A 16,532-nucleotide genomic window follows, 5' to 3' on the forward strand; every position below is an offset into this window, starting at 1 on the left:
ATTCCCAATTACCTTCTTAGACATAGATACATGGAACATCGGAACCATGGAGGGCAACGATATGATGGGGGGGCGGGGAACATCATACTCATAACTTGATCCATCTTTTTCAAGGTTCCATAACTTCTGAAGTGCACTACACCTACTTCATCCTTAAGGACAATTCACATAGCATCTTCCTAGAGGAAACCTTGAGAATGGCTTGCTTACTTTATTTGAACTTAAATCTCTATGTCGGACACCTGAGTCGACCACTTGGTGACTTTTAACCATTATTCTGCGAGGGGCTAGAATGAATAAGACTATAGAGTTCCTACCCGATATGATTGACCATGGAATTACAATACCTTTTGACATGCTTGAACCCATATCCTTAATAGATTTACCATAAATAGGAACAACGAGGTTCGAGATTGGACTAGAAATATCTCAAGAATTCATCAATGTAGATGTGTTAAGCAGGGCGTCTTATAAGGTTATATTATTTTAGGAAACATTAAGCTTACTATGGATCATGATGTCACGATTAATCATTGCGATGAAATCATTTGTTTGAAACATCGGTAATAGAAATCATTTACGAAGGTATATTCAAGTACGTTCCCCCAGTCATCTCCTAGAGTGTAGGAAAGATCAATTTATCAAGAATGAGAATACTCTAGCACGTTGAATGAGATAGGGGTTTTCATAATATAAAGTCGAATTACATTCCTAACGTTAATTGATACAAGAAATCTGCGCCACAAGCCCATGAGAATGAAATAGAAGTTAAACACTCGTGAGATTACTATAATTCAAAGCGCTCAACCCTCCCCAATAGTTGATCCTATACAAGAGTACTAAAGATATGATAACTTGTCTTTCAAATTAATATGATATGTGACAAACTCGTGACATCCAATATGAACATCTTACGATAAAATCCACATTGCTAGGACTTCTCAATAGTGGGGGGGGGGAAATCATGTGCTGGCTGGAGAGGGAATGAACTACTTCCTATGAGATTGACACGGTTCTGCTATCATAATTCTCCGGTTGCGATACCGGGACACTTCACGAGCAACTTTAATACCAAGAACAAAGTGAGCTACTTATTGCGGAACGATTTAAGTGAGCACGAAAGTCATATTACAATGGGCAAAGAAAAGATCTTTTTGTGGCGGATTTGTGAAAACCTCAAATTTCTCAGAAACTTATACAGACAAACGATCTACTTCAACTGGTATGAATACATATGATAGGAGCTGAGATAGTCTCTCATGTTACCAGATAGTGAAAATACTTCGTGATAATATTGACGAAGGAGCAAAGTGATTGTTTGAACCATAGAAACTACCTACACCAGGGAGAAAAGAGTGACTCAAGAAGGATCACAACACCATGCTGCTTTACATTGAATTTGGCACCATATAGGCAAATTTTTACGACGGTTCATACGTAAGCACAAGTGAGTAGATGTTGTCCATTTGAATAAAATGACCTGTAAGAAATTTATCAGATATAGTTCCTTGGTGAGGGTCTAGGAAATCAAGTGGAAATAGTTACCCTCGGATTCCGACTTAATTCAGGAAATCATCATGGGACTCAATTCCTCATAACGCTGCGAGTAAGATAATTGAAATAAAAAGGCTTCATGAATAATGCATCCCGCTCAAAGAGTAGATACACATAATGGATCATAAGGTTGCCCTTACTCTATCCCAAACCCCATAGCAATGTAAGGATTGACATATGACAAAGCAAAACCGGTGTCAATTAGAACATATACACCACGAGATTGAAAAGTCAATATACCTGTAACCATACCCGGAAAAGCCTCCGACCTTTCATGCCCCCTCATAGCATAGAACCTGTCGGGCCCTCCCGAGCTCTGAATACTACCCCCGACTGCTCCACGTCCTGAAGGCGCTATAGATGAAGTAGCTGAAGAACTGGCTGGCTGTGCCACACCCCTGCCCATGATCTGGCGAGATAAATGACAATCTCTTTGAAGGTGACCTAAAATACCACACTGGTAGCATACATTGGTACCATAGCGACATACCCCCGGATGACATTTCCCACAACGGGGATGAGGTCCACTAAACTGACTCGCCCTACTGACCTGATACTCACCATTTTTGCATACATTATAAACTTCCCCCTTATCCTTCCTCCAAGCTTCCGATGTGGGAGTACCAATTCCAGTATTAGTTTGCTATGCGGGCCCTTGGAATTGCCCTGATCTACCACCCCAAACACATGGCTGGGCATACTCACAACACGTCATCAAATGTTCCTTCCCACATACCGGCTAGACCGGGATAGGTGTACCCAACCTAGGGCCTTTATTCTTCTTGTTCCCCCTCTTTCCACAACTATAACATATCTCGAGAGTCGTCCAATATCTCCCCAAGTGACACTTCTTGCAAACTGAACAATCCGGGTCATTAGCACCAACAACCCTCTTTCATTTCTTAGATTCTCTTACCGCACGCTTTGTTGGTGTGGTGACATTGGCAGGGATAATGACACTTCCTTTAGTAATAAGTTCTTCCAATCCTTCCACGGCTTGGTGCATACTCCCTACGAACTCATGCGCAATCTCCCCCAAATTCAATGGTGGGGTTATTCCTTCCTTGCTGCTTCGGACTCATGGATTACTCATCTGGAAAGAGGGACATAACAAGGAAATTAGATCTCTACCTTGAGCTCTATGGCACGATCCGGAATATCACAGAAGGGTGGAATTCCTAAATGTCCAAATAGCCTCCAACTTATAGATGTGGTCGACAACACACCGATAAGAATGACTCGACTAGACACGGCTCCGAGACATTCTAGGATACTTTAAAACCTTAGGCTCTGATACCAAGTTTGTCACGCCCCAAAATCCGAGGAGCGTGACCGGCGCTCAACCGAGTAAACCCGACTGAGCAAGCCTATTGGATTTCATTCTACCCAACCTAGTTCATGAATAAGGAGGGAATGTTATCCCATTTTATCAAAACACTGAGCAATATTCCATTAGAAACTCCTATTTCATTTTCCGTAATGACATCATTCATAGTTTTCCAAAATATTACAAGTTTAAAAGTTTAGTGAAAAGCATGCTTGTTAAATACAAACATTTCTAGTCCTGAAGCCCAACACCAACCACCACCCATAAACAGTCAACGAAGCCTCTAAATACAATAGAAGAGAAATAGGGAAATGCCAGCAACAAGGCTCCGGCTATACCTCCAAAACGTGATGAGAAAATGAACAGAAAATACATGACATGACCCCGGGATGGAGTAAGGCTTACCAAGTCTACTGGAAAGAGAATACCACTATCACTGGCCAATGGCGTTCGCTGTGGAACCACCTATATCATGAAACGATACAGCGCCCCGGCAAAAGGGACGTTAGTGCATAGAATAGCACTAGTATGTAAGGCTAAAAGTCCTCTTTCAAAATAGAATGTCCATATAAGCTGAAACGACACATAGAAGCAGCAAGTCCAATCAACAATATCCAAATAACTAATTGAAACATAACAATTTTTAAGTAAGAAAATAGTATATATATATATATATATATATATATATATTATTTGGTTGGTAGATGACTAGCACCGATATTACCACAATCTTTGTTAGCACGGAGTCCGATCACGCCCGGTCGGCTAGGCCACCTCCCCAAGGAACAATGTGGGTTGACATTGTGATGCGAAAGAAAGTTGTCACGAGAATAGTACCACCATGTGTGCAACATGGAATCTGATCTCCACACGATCAGCTAGGCCGCCTTCCTACATATGTCGTGTGGGTTGGCTTTTTCCTTTCAAATACACAGGTATTGGTTTCATCCCGCTTTGGGGGAATAGTCACGAGTTCACCACTATTTCAAGTTCATTCCAAGTCACACTCTACTCCTACACTGGCACGTGTAGTTTCAGGTGTGGGCCTTATGACCCACCCTTCCTCAGTATTGCTAATGATACTCCCAAAAACATCTTTGATTCGATTTAATATTGCACACAGTTATAGTATAAATACAAGTATACAGATATAGCATAAATGCAACCATTCTTACCTTACTACCTTTCACATTTTATAGTCTTTTTATTAATGTTCTCAATCTCTCCCGATAATAGTATCTCTTTGGCCCTTTGGGCCTTTCACAAGATTCATCTTCTTTTTTTTCATGGCACGAAGGCCGTATTTGATTTTTCCACATTTTCATCCTTTTATTTCCAAGGATCACCAACCAATATCAATGTACCAAATATTCCGGGAATTATATATTTTCGAGTCAATAGTAATAGAATCATCAAGCATAAAGGATTCTTCCCAAAAGGGGTCATGCCAACCAACAATTGAAATACGCATTAAAGTTATAAGCAAGCAATCACCTCAATTATCCTTGAATTACCCCTTGTTCCATCATGACAAATGCACAACTTCAAAATCGGAATGTGTACGGACTAGCATTACATTGAATATATTTATAAAAAAAAGCATTATCTAAAACAGCCACTTGTGAGTATAGTTCAGGTACAAGGCCTTTAGGCCATTCTATTTTTGGAAGTTAGTTCATAAGAGTTGAGTCGAGACTTATTTCATAATCTATTTTACATGTTGTCATTTCATAGGCATCACTAGGTGCAAATATAACTCAAGTCCTTAGCACGTTATCCACATTCATTTTCCACAATTCGTTTAATGCATTTTCAATCATCTTTATAGGTTATCAACAAATAGACACATTCAGTCAAGGCATTTAGTATACATAAGAGCAACTAGGAGCATTTAAATAGATCGAATTCTTCTCACCCAATTAGTATACTAACCTTCATATAAATGTGACTCAAGGCTATACAATCTTGGTAGGCAAACCACACTTAAACTTACAAAAACAATATGGAATTCACTTCCGAGAGATAAAGTTTAGCCTACATACCTTGTTTAAGCTTTCCTTAAGTTACTACGACGTTCCAAAAATTCTAGCAATCCCAATCCACTTTGAGACATAACAAAATTGAACACAAATTAGGAAGGTATTCATGGTTTTAGCTGATTTCAGCATTTTATCAAATACTAGTTGGTCATCTTGATTTCAAATCTCTTTTACAAGATTTCCTTCCTTCCCCAACCCATCCTTTACTTATTTATATTCAACACTCTTCCCACAAACCTAATTTGTACATGCATGTATACATAATACTATTACACCTAAGAATCATACCTCAATAACCCATCTCACAATCTCTACAACACAAACACAACCTAGGTTAGACACTTATGGCTTCCAATCACCATCCAATGAGTTCTAACGTATATATCATACATAAATAATCACCATAGAGTAGTTAGAGATGATAGACATACCTTTTGTAGAAAGAATCTTGAGAATCCCCACTTGTAGTGTTCTTGAAAATTTTAGGGATTTGAATGGGAATCTATGGATTTTCAAGATCAATCCTTGTTTATATAAATGTTTCGGAGTAGTAATCAATTCAAAATACTCCAAAAACATTACCTTGGATCATAGGAGGAAAGTATAGGACGGATTCCTCTTGATAGAGCAAGCCCTAGCTCAAAAAATGACTTAGAGACTCTCCATACCCGGTCTTGGGGTATTTATAGGGCTTCCAGGCATGCGACCGTGGTCAAACCGCGCCGGGGACGCGGTGGCCGCGCTCTTACCGCTGTCTGGCCGCGTTCGGAGGCAGAAATTATCAGTTTTCACCCGGCCGCGCTGCGGACGCGCATCTGACATAGGTCCGGTAAAATGGTCATAACTTTCTATATACACCTCTAAATGACAAACGATGTTTTGGAAACTAGAATCAAAGACCTTTAATTTGATAGGTTATGCATCACACAACACCTTATATAACTGGAGATATGATTGTCTAAAATGAGGTCTTGTGCGTACTCATACACAACTTTAGTCCATTATAAAATTTTCCAACTTGGCTTATACTTAGGCCTCTCCTTAGACCCCAAATCACTTATAATATAACTTATACAATTATTAACATATCCAATTGATATTCATTATATCATGAATCCTCATTTGCACAAAAATTAAACAGTTAGACTACCTTGGCACCACGAAATCTTAAATTACTTAGCAAAATTTTCCGAGGCCTTACAAGATATCGATTGGGTAACAATTCTTAACTCTTTTTTTATTGTAACCCATTAATCTAAACATGAATTCATCATTTAATTTCCGAATTTGTATGAAAATTGGGGAAAGTTCTTAGACCAAAAATTCAAGTTTTGATTGGGGATTTGACATTGGATTTGGATAATTTTTATATGGTTAGACTCGTGAGAGTATGGGGATTCTGAAAATATAAATTTTACCTAATTTCGATACGTGGGCCCGAGGGGCATTTTGGTTATTTTACCTAACTTCGCGTATTAGCTTAGAATTTATTTGTAGAATCAGTTACTTGAAATGTTATTTACATTATGCAATTGAATTTAATAGATTTGGGCCATTTGGAGTCGAGTACTCGTGGCAAGAACGTGGTTTCGGGTTAATTTTGAGTTCATTCGAGGTAAGTGTCTTGCCTAACCTTGTGTGGGGGAACTCCCCTTAGGATTTGATATTATTGATATTTGAAATGCCTTGTATGTGACGTGACGAGTGTGTACTTGTGCTAATTGTTGAAAAATTCGGTTTTTCTTTAAGTAATTCTGAATTGTGTTTCTTTTTCCTGTTTATACTACTTGCAATTTAAGCATGTTGTTAGCTTAGGGAAGCATGTCTAATTGACTTAATTGCTCTATTTGCTCAAACTACCTTGTTTGGATTACGTGCAGCATGCTAAGCTAGAATACTTGGTTTACCTTGGTGTGAGCATGTGGTTTTTGCCCTATATGAATTATTCCCATAAATTCAAAAATAAAACAATTTTTTCCATTGTTCGCAATTTTGCGGATTTTTTGTGGCATTTTCAGTTATTGTTTGCATTTGTCTGTGCATGTTTATTTTATTTAAATTATTGAAAAATAAAAAAAATATGTTGCATTTTTTTGCATTTAGGATTTAACTTTGCATTTTTAAGAATTAATTAAGTAGCTTTACAAAAATGGAAAATCACAAAAAATAGTTTATTGTTGCTTTTAATTTTTGATTTTTTGGTAATTCTCCTTTTAATTTGGTACTTAACTTAGTTGTGGTAGTCATAATTTAGAGTTAATTAAATTAATTAGATAATTTGGATTAGGAATTAATTTAGGTTTTTATTTTAGTTTAATTTAAAAGAAATTGGGAAAGGAAAAGAAATGAAAATAAAAGGAAATAGAAAAGGCTGTATTTGGGCCAAACTTGACAATTGTCCCCAAAACCCAACCAAAAACGGCCCAGACCCGCCCCAATAGCAGGTCCGTCTCCAGCTTAATCCAAACAACGCCATTTCAGGCATTTTAATCTGGACCGTTGAATTAGTTTGATCAAACGGTTCAGATTCTCGCCCATTTCCCAAACCCCGACCCGATCCAAAACCAAATCGGTTCCCCCTAGTGAAACAAAACGACCTCGTTTTCCATTAATGATTTAATCAGAGCCGTTGGATTCCAATCATCCAACGGCCCTAATTAAATCATCAATTTAATATACTCAAAACCTCAAACCCCTTACCCCCTCAGAACCCCCCCCCCCTCCCTTCATCGTCTCTGATCTCTCTTCAGAGACCAGCCAAAATCGCCCCCTCAAACCACCGTTGACCGCCTGCCGGAAATTGCCTACGGCGGCAGACAACCACCAAACAAAATTCATACCATCGACTCTCCTTCATCTCCCCGTTCCGAATCCTCAACCCATTACCTTCGAATCACAGTTGAACTCTTCGAATATGGGATCGAAGGTCAGACCCTTAAATCCTAACTTACCTAATCGACCCCAAATCAACACCACCTAACCCCCATATCTCCCTCGTCCCAAATCCATTATTGTTTTCTCTAGAATATTGCCAGAAGCTCTCGAATCTTAAATCCGAGGTCGAGCCCTAAAAATCTAAGATTGTCCTCAAAAAACCTAGTGGCATGCATGGTCATATGATGTTGTTTCTGTCAAAGTTTTGAAAATTAGATTCGACGAAAAATGATGTTGCTCAGTTCTTGACAAAGAACAAATGGGTAACATCAGTCTCGTTAAATCAAGGTCTACAGCAGGTTGTTGATTTCTGAAATGGTAAGTGTTTTCATTCTTTTAATCCATTTCATCTCCTTTTTCCTCTCCCTTTCTTTAGTTAGATTTTTTTACTCCCTTTGAAAACTCGACCAATCTGTTGAGTTCAAACTGTTCTTTGCTCGTTGTCCCCTCTGTTTCTTTTTGTGAAAGTTGTTCTATGATTCTTATTGGTCCGCTGACTTAGTTCATCTAATTAGGTCGTTTGTTTTAATAACCTAACTAATTTCATGTTTGTTTGTTGATATTAATCAGTCATATAGTAGTTGTTATTAATCAGTCGTATGTTGAATCCATTTAAGTAGTCTATTTTGTTTTCTGCCTTCCATATGATCGCAGAAATTGGTTTGGATCACAGACAGTAGCTCAAGAACTTTGGGTCAATTTGACCTGTTTGTTAGGTTTGAGTAATTAACAGGGGTTGTAAAAGTAGCCTAGGGATTATTTAGGTTGTGTGAACCTTACCTAACTAATTAAAAAGCTTCTAATAGTGGTAAGGTTTAGGAGTGCATTATTGAATAAAATAAAGAGCAAAGAATTGAGTGGAATCAATTAAGAGATTGGGGAAGGTGAATTTGTGAATAGGGAATTAATTTTAGCCTACCTTAAGAGATCCTTTATAAAGCTTGCTTAGGAAAAGAGTGAAGGAGAAGGAATAGAGTCCAAAGAAAAAGAAACAGAGATATAGATTTTTAAGAGGGAGGACAGAATAAGAGAGAGACATAGGAGATAAAAATCCAAAAATACAAACGGCTGCTTTTCACTGTTTGATTGAATTCTTTCTGTTATCTCTTCAGTTTCTAATTCCTGAAATAGTTTCTAACTTATCTAGGCTCAAATGATTTGAATCTAGTGGTTTAAAAGCTTGGTTTGAAGTTCTGGTTGTGGATTTTTGATTTTTGAGCATCAGTTTTTGGTTTAAAGTTGTTTTTTCTGTGGTTTCATTCTGCTGCTGATCTTATCCCATTTACTTTCATTTCCAGGTATTCCTTAGTCCAGAAATACTGATTGAATGTTGGTTATGATAATCAAGTGGAATCCGATGGAATATAGGTTGTATTTGCCATAGTTTCTCTTTGTTTTTTTCCTTACTGTTTAAATACCATATAGTAGATTAGTAATGGTAGGTGTTAAACGAGCTGGTACTGGTATTATAAAATGGGGTTTGTGTTTTAGCCAATTGTTTAGTTTCAACATTAAATAACATGTTTAGAAGGTGTATGAGTAGGTTTGTGGATTGTTTGTATGGCAAATGAACTGTAGGCCTCAATTATTCAGTTTATTTTGATTTGTGCTCTGGATCACGGATTTTTTGCGTAAGTTTCTGTCAAAAATCAGTAAGGTTTTGGTTCTAATATTTATCTGAGTCCATTAAAATGTTAGGTGTTTGGCTTGTACGTGTATTGATGTTGTTTTATAAGCATGTTTGCCCATGAGCCTAAGATTTGAGATCATGTTTGTTCATTAGGCCCCTTTACAAGTCTCCATTTATCATGTATATGGATTAAGCAAGGTTTGAATGAATTTGAAATTTGTATGACTGTTCTTGTGAAGTTATTTAAAGGACTGTTGTCCATAGTTCCAACATGTTTACTCATGAGCCATAATGGATTAGTGATGGTTTGATTTGGGAATATTTGGTCAATTATTCTATATTAAGACAATTGTAAATATGGAAGTTAATTAGGCAATTTGTGTCCCTTAGCTAAGAGTCAGGAATAATTGTAGGTTTAATCCCACTTAGCTTTTAATCTAAATTAATTGTTAGTTTGTAAAATCTGGGCTTAAAGCCAGTCCAAGTGGAGAAAGCATTCTCAAGTACGAATGCACAGCTTTGAGTTGTTTTGGTTTTGTCGACCTTCATCATGATGGGCCTACTTCGAGCCCCAAAGCTTGCAATGGCTTTTGGTTTAATTTTAATTTGGCACGTTAAAAATCTGACTGCTTTCAGTTGTTGTGGAGGTTCGACATGTGTATCTCAGAATATTCTATTTGCACATGACCCATACGGACTGGGCTCGTTGATTGGGCTTGAGTTTTTCTTTAAAATGAAGTAGTACTTTCTTTTGGCCTTCAACAAATCCATTAGTCAATATTTGAGTAATTAGGAATCATGCAGTTTTCTTTAAACAATTAATGTTTTTTTAGAATGAGGTTAGCCATACTAAATAACGCAAAATACCTTATGGCCCTCCAAAGCTTAGTTTGAATGCCTCTTTAATTAAGAACTGAGGTGTGCCATGCCCAACGAAAATGACCATTGCATGGCCCTCATTTAATTAATCTTGTGTTGATACTTAGAATTCGAGGCGCGCCATTTAGCAATTTTCATGGCCGTCGCAAAGTTGCAAACACATAGTTGCTTTAGGCGCATTACTTTAATAACTTACCTTCCTAAACTATCGGGTGTGCATTTCATGTGACCCAAATCTAAATCCTAACAACGTTAAACAAAATATGTCATAGATCGTGGGTGCATTTCATGTGGCGTGATCCAAAGACGTGTTTTGTATAACGTTGAAATCTTCCTAAAATTAAATAAAAGAAGGTAAAAATGCACATAGGTTTGAAAGTGTTTTAAAAATTAGATAAATAGGCCAATAATAACAGTTGAGCGACTGTGCTAAAACCACAGAATTCAGGAATGCCTAACACCTTCTCTCGGGTTAATAGAATTCCTTACCCGGATTTTTGGTTCACGGACCGTAATACACAGTCAAATTTTTCCTTGATTTGGGATTTGAACCGGTGACTTGGGACACCATAAATTATCTCAAGTGGTGACTCTGATTCTTAGATAAATAATCTCGTTTCGATTGTCACTTTAAGTTGGAAAAAAACTCCCTTATACCCTTTCCGAGGTAGGTAAAAAGGAAGGTGTGACAGCTCTGGCGACTCTACTGGGGAACGAACCCAGAATCTCTGGTTCAGGATTCAGAATTCGAGCTTAGATGAATTGTTATAGTTGGCTTTATTTATTATCTGATTTTGTTACATATTTGGGCCTAATGTGCTAAATATTGCTTTTACCGCTTTGATATTCTGTGAACTGTATATAAACTGCTATGAAACCCATCTACTCGCTGAGTCTTCTAAATCATGGAGGAGTGTGCACTTCGTGTGATTTCTCTTCTGTTAGAGCCATATCCCAAATTTAGAACGAGGTTCGGACAAGTTGCAAAGCTGGTGAAGCTTCTGTATTCCCGGTACGCTGCCCCCCCCCCAGCTCGAATTGTCCGCTCGGGTAAGCCAGGTCTAGAACAATAAACCTAGGTTTTAAACCTAGTATAACAAAGCCTTATGCCGGATCCCTAGTAGGAACGTTTGTTTGCATCACGTGCATTTGACTTTGGAGACTCAACACAGGGGTTGCGTCTGTCTAGGACAGGTGTACCCAAAATGAAAAGGACCATCCTGATGCATCTTACTTGCAACTTGTGCATTTATTTGCTTTATATTTGCATGCTGATCGGCTTATAAATAATGGGAGAAATAAAAAAAAGAATAGCAATGTGAGGGTTAAGTGATTCGTCAAAAAAAAAAAATAATAGCAATGTGAGGGTTAAGTGAGTTCGTCACCTGTTTTGAAAAACCCAATGTCCAAATAGTGTTGAAACTCTGCCGAATTTTTTGAGAAAAATGAAATGAAAAAAAAAAGGAAAAAAAAAGAGGTTTTGTTTTTAAAAATAGTTGGTTTTGTTTTATTTGCCCGAAGTACGCCAGTTTGATTCTCACAAGATGTAAGATACGTAGGCAACCCCCATCGGGTCCAACTTCCTTTTTACAAAAATAAAACAAAAAGAAAAAAAAATTTATTTTTATTGCAAATAAGTAAGGTGATGCCACTCTTGTCAAAAATAGCCGAATGTCCCTCAAAAGGGTGCCGGAAGGCTGTTTTTTGTAAGAATAGCCACCTTTAGTCATTTTTCAAGGTTTTGGCTGGTTAGCCGACACAGCCTTAAACTCTTCTTATTCGGAGTGCTGAAAGGCCGTATCGGCAAAGCCAGATATTTTTGTGAAAATTTTGAAAAATGGTCATTTTTCTTGAGTCAAAATGAGTCGTAGTTTTCTTTTAATTGAAATCACCTTAATAAATGTGCAGGATGAGCACAATTCAAAATGAACCTTTCTCAGTCCCTAAAGAGATCCCTTTGGAGCTACATATGTGGTAGCATGATTTAGGGGACGACAGCAGGAAGGTTGTGACAAAAGCGTTGGGTGGTCTTATCTGGCTCTTGAAGGTTAAGCCGAGAAAGGACATAATTGAGGCTTTGATACCATTTTGGGACCCAGCACATAATGTATTCCACTTTGCTGATTTTGAGTTAACTCCTACACTGGAAGAGATGGCAGGAAACACCGATTTCGACGGGAATCTTAGAAATCAATACCTGGTGGCACCTAGAGCAGTAACCCCTTACAAATATTTGGACCTGTTAAGCATCACTCGGGACATCCGAGACGGAAATGTAGCCAAAGTATTTTGTACCTTCTTTTTCCTGTACCGACGTTATGAGAATCCTTGTGGCTTAGAGATGCCAGATACCGGTCTTACTCACGCAGGAAACCAAGACAAGTGGGAAGCTCGGAGAGGATTAGCTTTTATAACGGCGTTCCTGAGTATTTTGATTTGCCCAGAATAGATAGGAATATAGAGTTGGGGCTCGTGGGGATATCTGACTTTATGATGAAAAAGGCAAATGGGACTATAATGTTGCTAATCTTGGCAGAAATTTACCGAGCTCTGACCCTTTGCCGAGAAGGAGGAAAGTCCTTTGAAGGGTGCAATATGATGTTACAATTATGGATGGAGGAACACCTTTGTCACCGTCCTAGATACTTGAATTGTGGTATGACTGGCATCGAGTGCATTGAAAAACAGGAAAAGTGGGTAGAGAGTTATGAGTTCCCGAAGGGTACAAAAGTATGGCACGCCCACTTGAGATCCTTGACTGCAAACAAGATCGAATGGACGTTTGGGTGGCTTTTGGTCAGTGAAGTAATTTATATGTCGGCTGAGGTAATTTCCTGCTGTTGATGGGTCTTCAAAGTATCCAGCCTTATGCTCCGCATAGAGTCATATGTTAGTTAGGCCGATACCAGACCATCCCACACAATGAAGATTTGAGTCGGCAGGTCATTGAGTTAGAACCAAAAGTTGTCTTTGCAGAAGAAAAAGTGTGTCGGATTTGGTATCAGTGCAGATTCTTAGAGCCTAAAACTCAAATACGAGATCTATCTAGAGGTGAGTTGGAGCCTGGTTACCCTGCTTGGTATGGTAAAAGATCCTGAGTTCATCAGGAGCCTGAAAAGCACACAAAAAGACCCCATGTCCAACAATTCACTGATGGAGCATAGGTGCAATGGTACCGGTTGACCAAAGAAAACGAGTACAGGGCTACCATAAGTAAGTGGGAAAGGCAAGTCTTGGACCTTTAGTTTGAAAATGGTTTGCAAGCCGCCGCAGATGAGGGAGAAAAGAAAAAACTAACTCAGGAAAATGAAACCCTCAAATATCAAATCCGAAGATGAAAATAGCTGCTAGAAACCCGAAAAGAAGCCGAGCGGATGAAAGGCTTATAAGTAGTCTTAATAAGAAAGCCCTCAGTGTCAAGATGACCTGGAAAAGTCTGAGGCCAACCTAGCCAAAGTCCGGGCACAATGGGCAAAGAAGGCCGAAGAGTAGGCAAAGTTTGTGCAGCAAATGAAAAGAAAGTATGAAGGGACAATCACCATCCTGAAGAGAAAAATGACTACCCTCGAGAATGAAGCAGCCAAGCAAGATAAGGACTTCAAAGCTGATAGGAAACACTGTTATGATTTGATGGCTCAAATGGAGGAAGGAATGCAACAGTTGCAAAATCAACATCTCCACGACACTCAGGTGTTAGAAGCCCAGAATCAACAGGTCGGGCGTCTGCTTTAGGAAAAGGGTAAAATCCGAGAGCGGTTCAGAGTCATCGCCGACTACATTGTTGTGAAATTGCAAGCATGTGAGGATATGACTCGCATCACTTTCTTCGCGGCAGTGATGATGTTTGTTCGACAGATAATGAGTGACTTGGAGAGACTTCAAAGGGATCTTGCATATAGGCCCGTGGCGAGACTAAATGATGTCTCGCGGGCCCCAGGAGCATTTGAGGCATTAATGTATTCGTGATTTTTTTTACTTGAGTCTGTATTTTCTTTCTGTTAGAGTCTATTACTTTCTTTTGAGTCTGTTAGTTTTTGAGTCGTTATAATCAAAGTATTTGCTTTTTGAAAATCCCAAAAATGTTTTATTACTTATTTTTACACTTATACCCAGAACTACGCTTGGTCTGATTCATACGGGGTCATGATACGTAGGCAATCTCCATAGGATTCGACCATAACCAAAAGAAAAGAGAAAGAAAATAAGAAACCATGAGAACAAAACAAAATAAGAAAGGGAAATGAGAGAATAAAAAACAAAGAGAAGTCAAACAAAGAAAGGCAAGAATGAAAAAAAAGAAAAAAAAAGAAAAAGAGAAGTTGCACATGGAAATAAGGAAAAAACCAAGATGACACAAGTAATCGAGCAAATACATGATAGAAATAATTAATTACTTAGGTGCATTACATTCCACAAATATGCGGTTACCAAATATGAGGGGAGCTGGAGGAAAAGATGAATTGCTGATGCCATATTTCAGTCAAAATCTGAGTGGATCGGCGCTGGAGTGGTACACCTGACAAGATCACGGAAGGTGGTATACATGGGATGATCTAGCGCAAGCATTCGCTTGTCACTTCCAATACAATCTTGAGATCGTTCCAGATCGACTGTCCTTGACAAAACTAGAGAAAAAGCACAGTGAAAGTTTCAGAGAGTATGGTTTCCGATGGAGAGAGAAGGCAGCAAGAGTAGACCATCCAATGAAAGAAAGTGAGATGGTGGATTATTTCCTACAGGCCTTATAACCTACTTACTATGGACATCTGGTCTCAGCTATAGGAAAATCCTTCAATGAAGTAGTGAAGATGGGAGGTATGGTAGAAGAGGGGCACAAGTCGAATAAAATCATGAGCTCTTTGGCTATTAAGGCGACCATTGAGGCTATTCAGGGCGACACAGGAGGAATTAGGAAAAAGAAGAGAGAGGACGTAGCAATGGTTGATTCAGGAACTTGGTTTGGACCCATAGGCTCATCTCACCACTATAATCAGCCTCGACCCCACCACCAAAGTTACCCTCATAGCCCATATAATCCACCCCAACGCTACTACCCCCCACCAGAACCTCATTTTTCTGTCCACCATGCCCAAACATACAACCAACCTCCCACCCACGCGCAATGGCGTGCGCCCATTCCCCAAAACACTTATCCACCCCCACGAGCCTACCCAAACCCTCCTGGACCAAGTTTCCGGCCTAATTAAGCATTTAAGGATGAAAGGTTGCAGAAAAAGAAAATCTTTACTCCATTGGGAGAGTCATATACCGGTTTATTCCACAGGCTAAGACAACTAGACATGTTGAGGCCGATATAGTCCAAATTGCCAAATCCTCCCCCAAAAAATCTTGATTATTCCGTAAGCTGTGAGTATTGTTCTGGTACTTCAGGTCATGACACAGAGAAGTGTTGGCACTTAAAAAGTGCTATCCAGGAGTTTATTGATACCAATCGGATTGAAGTTCAAGCTCCCGAGAGGCGCCCAATATCAACCGGAATCCGATGTCAGCCCATCAAGAGGCAAATATGATTGAAATAGTGCATGAGGGAGGGGAGACCAAGAAGCCGTCACAGACCGTCATGATGATTTGGTCCAGTGGAGTCAACACGATTGACCTTGAACTGGCCAAAAAGCTTTCTATTTGAACGGAGTTCCACAATTGCAGAAGCTTCAGTCTCGATCAGTTGAACAATCAACAAGTGAGAAATCAGTGCTCAAGTCAAGTGAAAGGAGTAGTGAACCATCCATAATAGTTAAGAAGGGGTCTTCGAGTGATGTTGCAGCAAAGCAAGAAAGGATGAAAGTGGTTGTGCCAAGCAAGCAAACCTGTCATAATTGTGGAGGGCACCCGCACAGGTCATGTCATTATCAAGCCGGTAACCCAGTTACCAATAGTCAACAGCAGGGCTATTACATGGAATTACGAACGGGTGACAGTGACTTACAAAGGGAAAGAAATCAAAGAAGAAGTTTGCGAAACCCGGGGTTTGACTCGCTTGGGAAGATGTTTTGCCCCCGAGGAGTTGAGAAAAGCTAAGATCTCCAAAGATAACCCAGTGCTGGTAAAGAAAGATGTAACTGAAGAAGAGGTAGAGAAATTCTTGAGGAAGATGAAGGTTCAGGACTATTCTATCGTGGAACAATTAAGGAAGACGCCTGCTCAATTT

The sequence above is a fragment of the Nicotiana sylvestris genome, chromosome 10, assembly GCF_000393655.2.
Source record: "Nicotiana sylvestris chromosome 10, ASM39365v2, whole genome shotgun sequence".
Taxonomy (NCBI): Eukaryota; Viridiplantae; Streptophyta; class Magnoliopsida; order Solanales; family Solanaceae; genus Nicotiana; species Nicotiana sylvestris.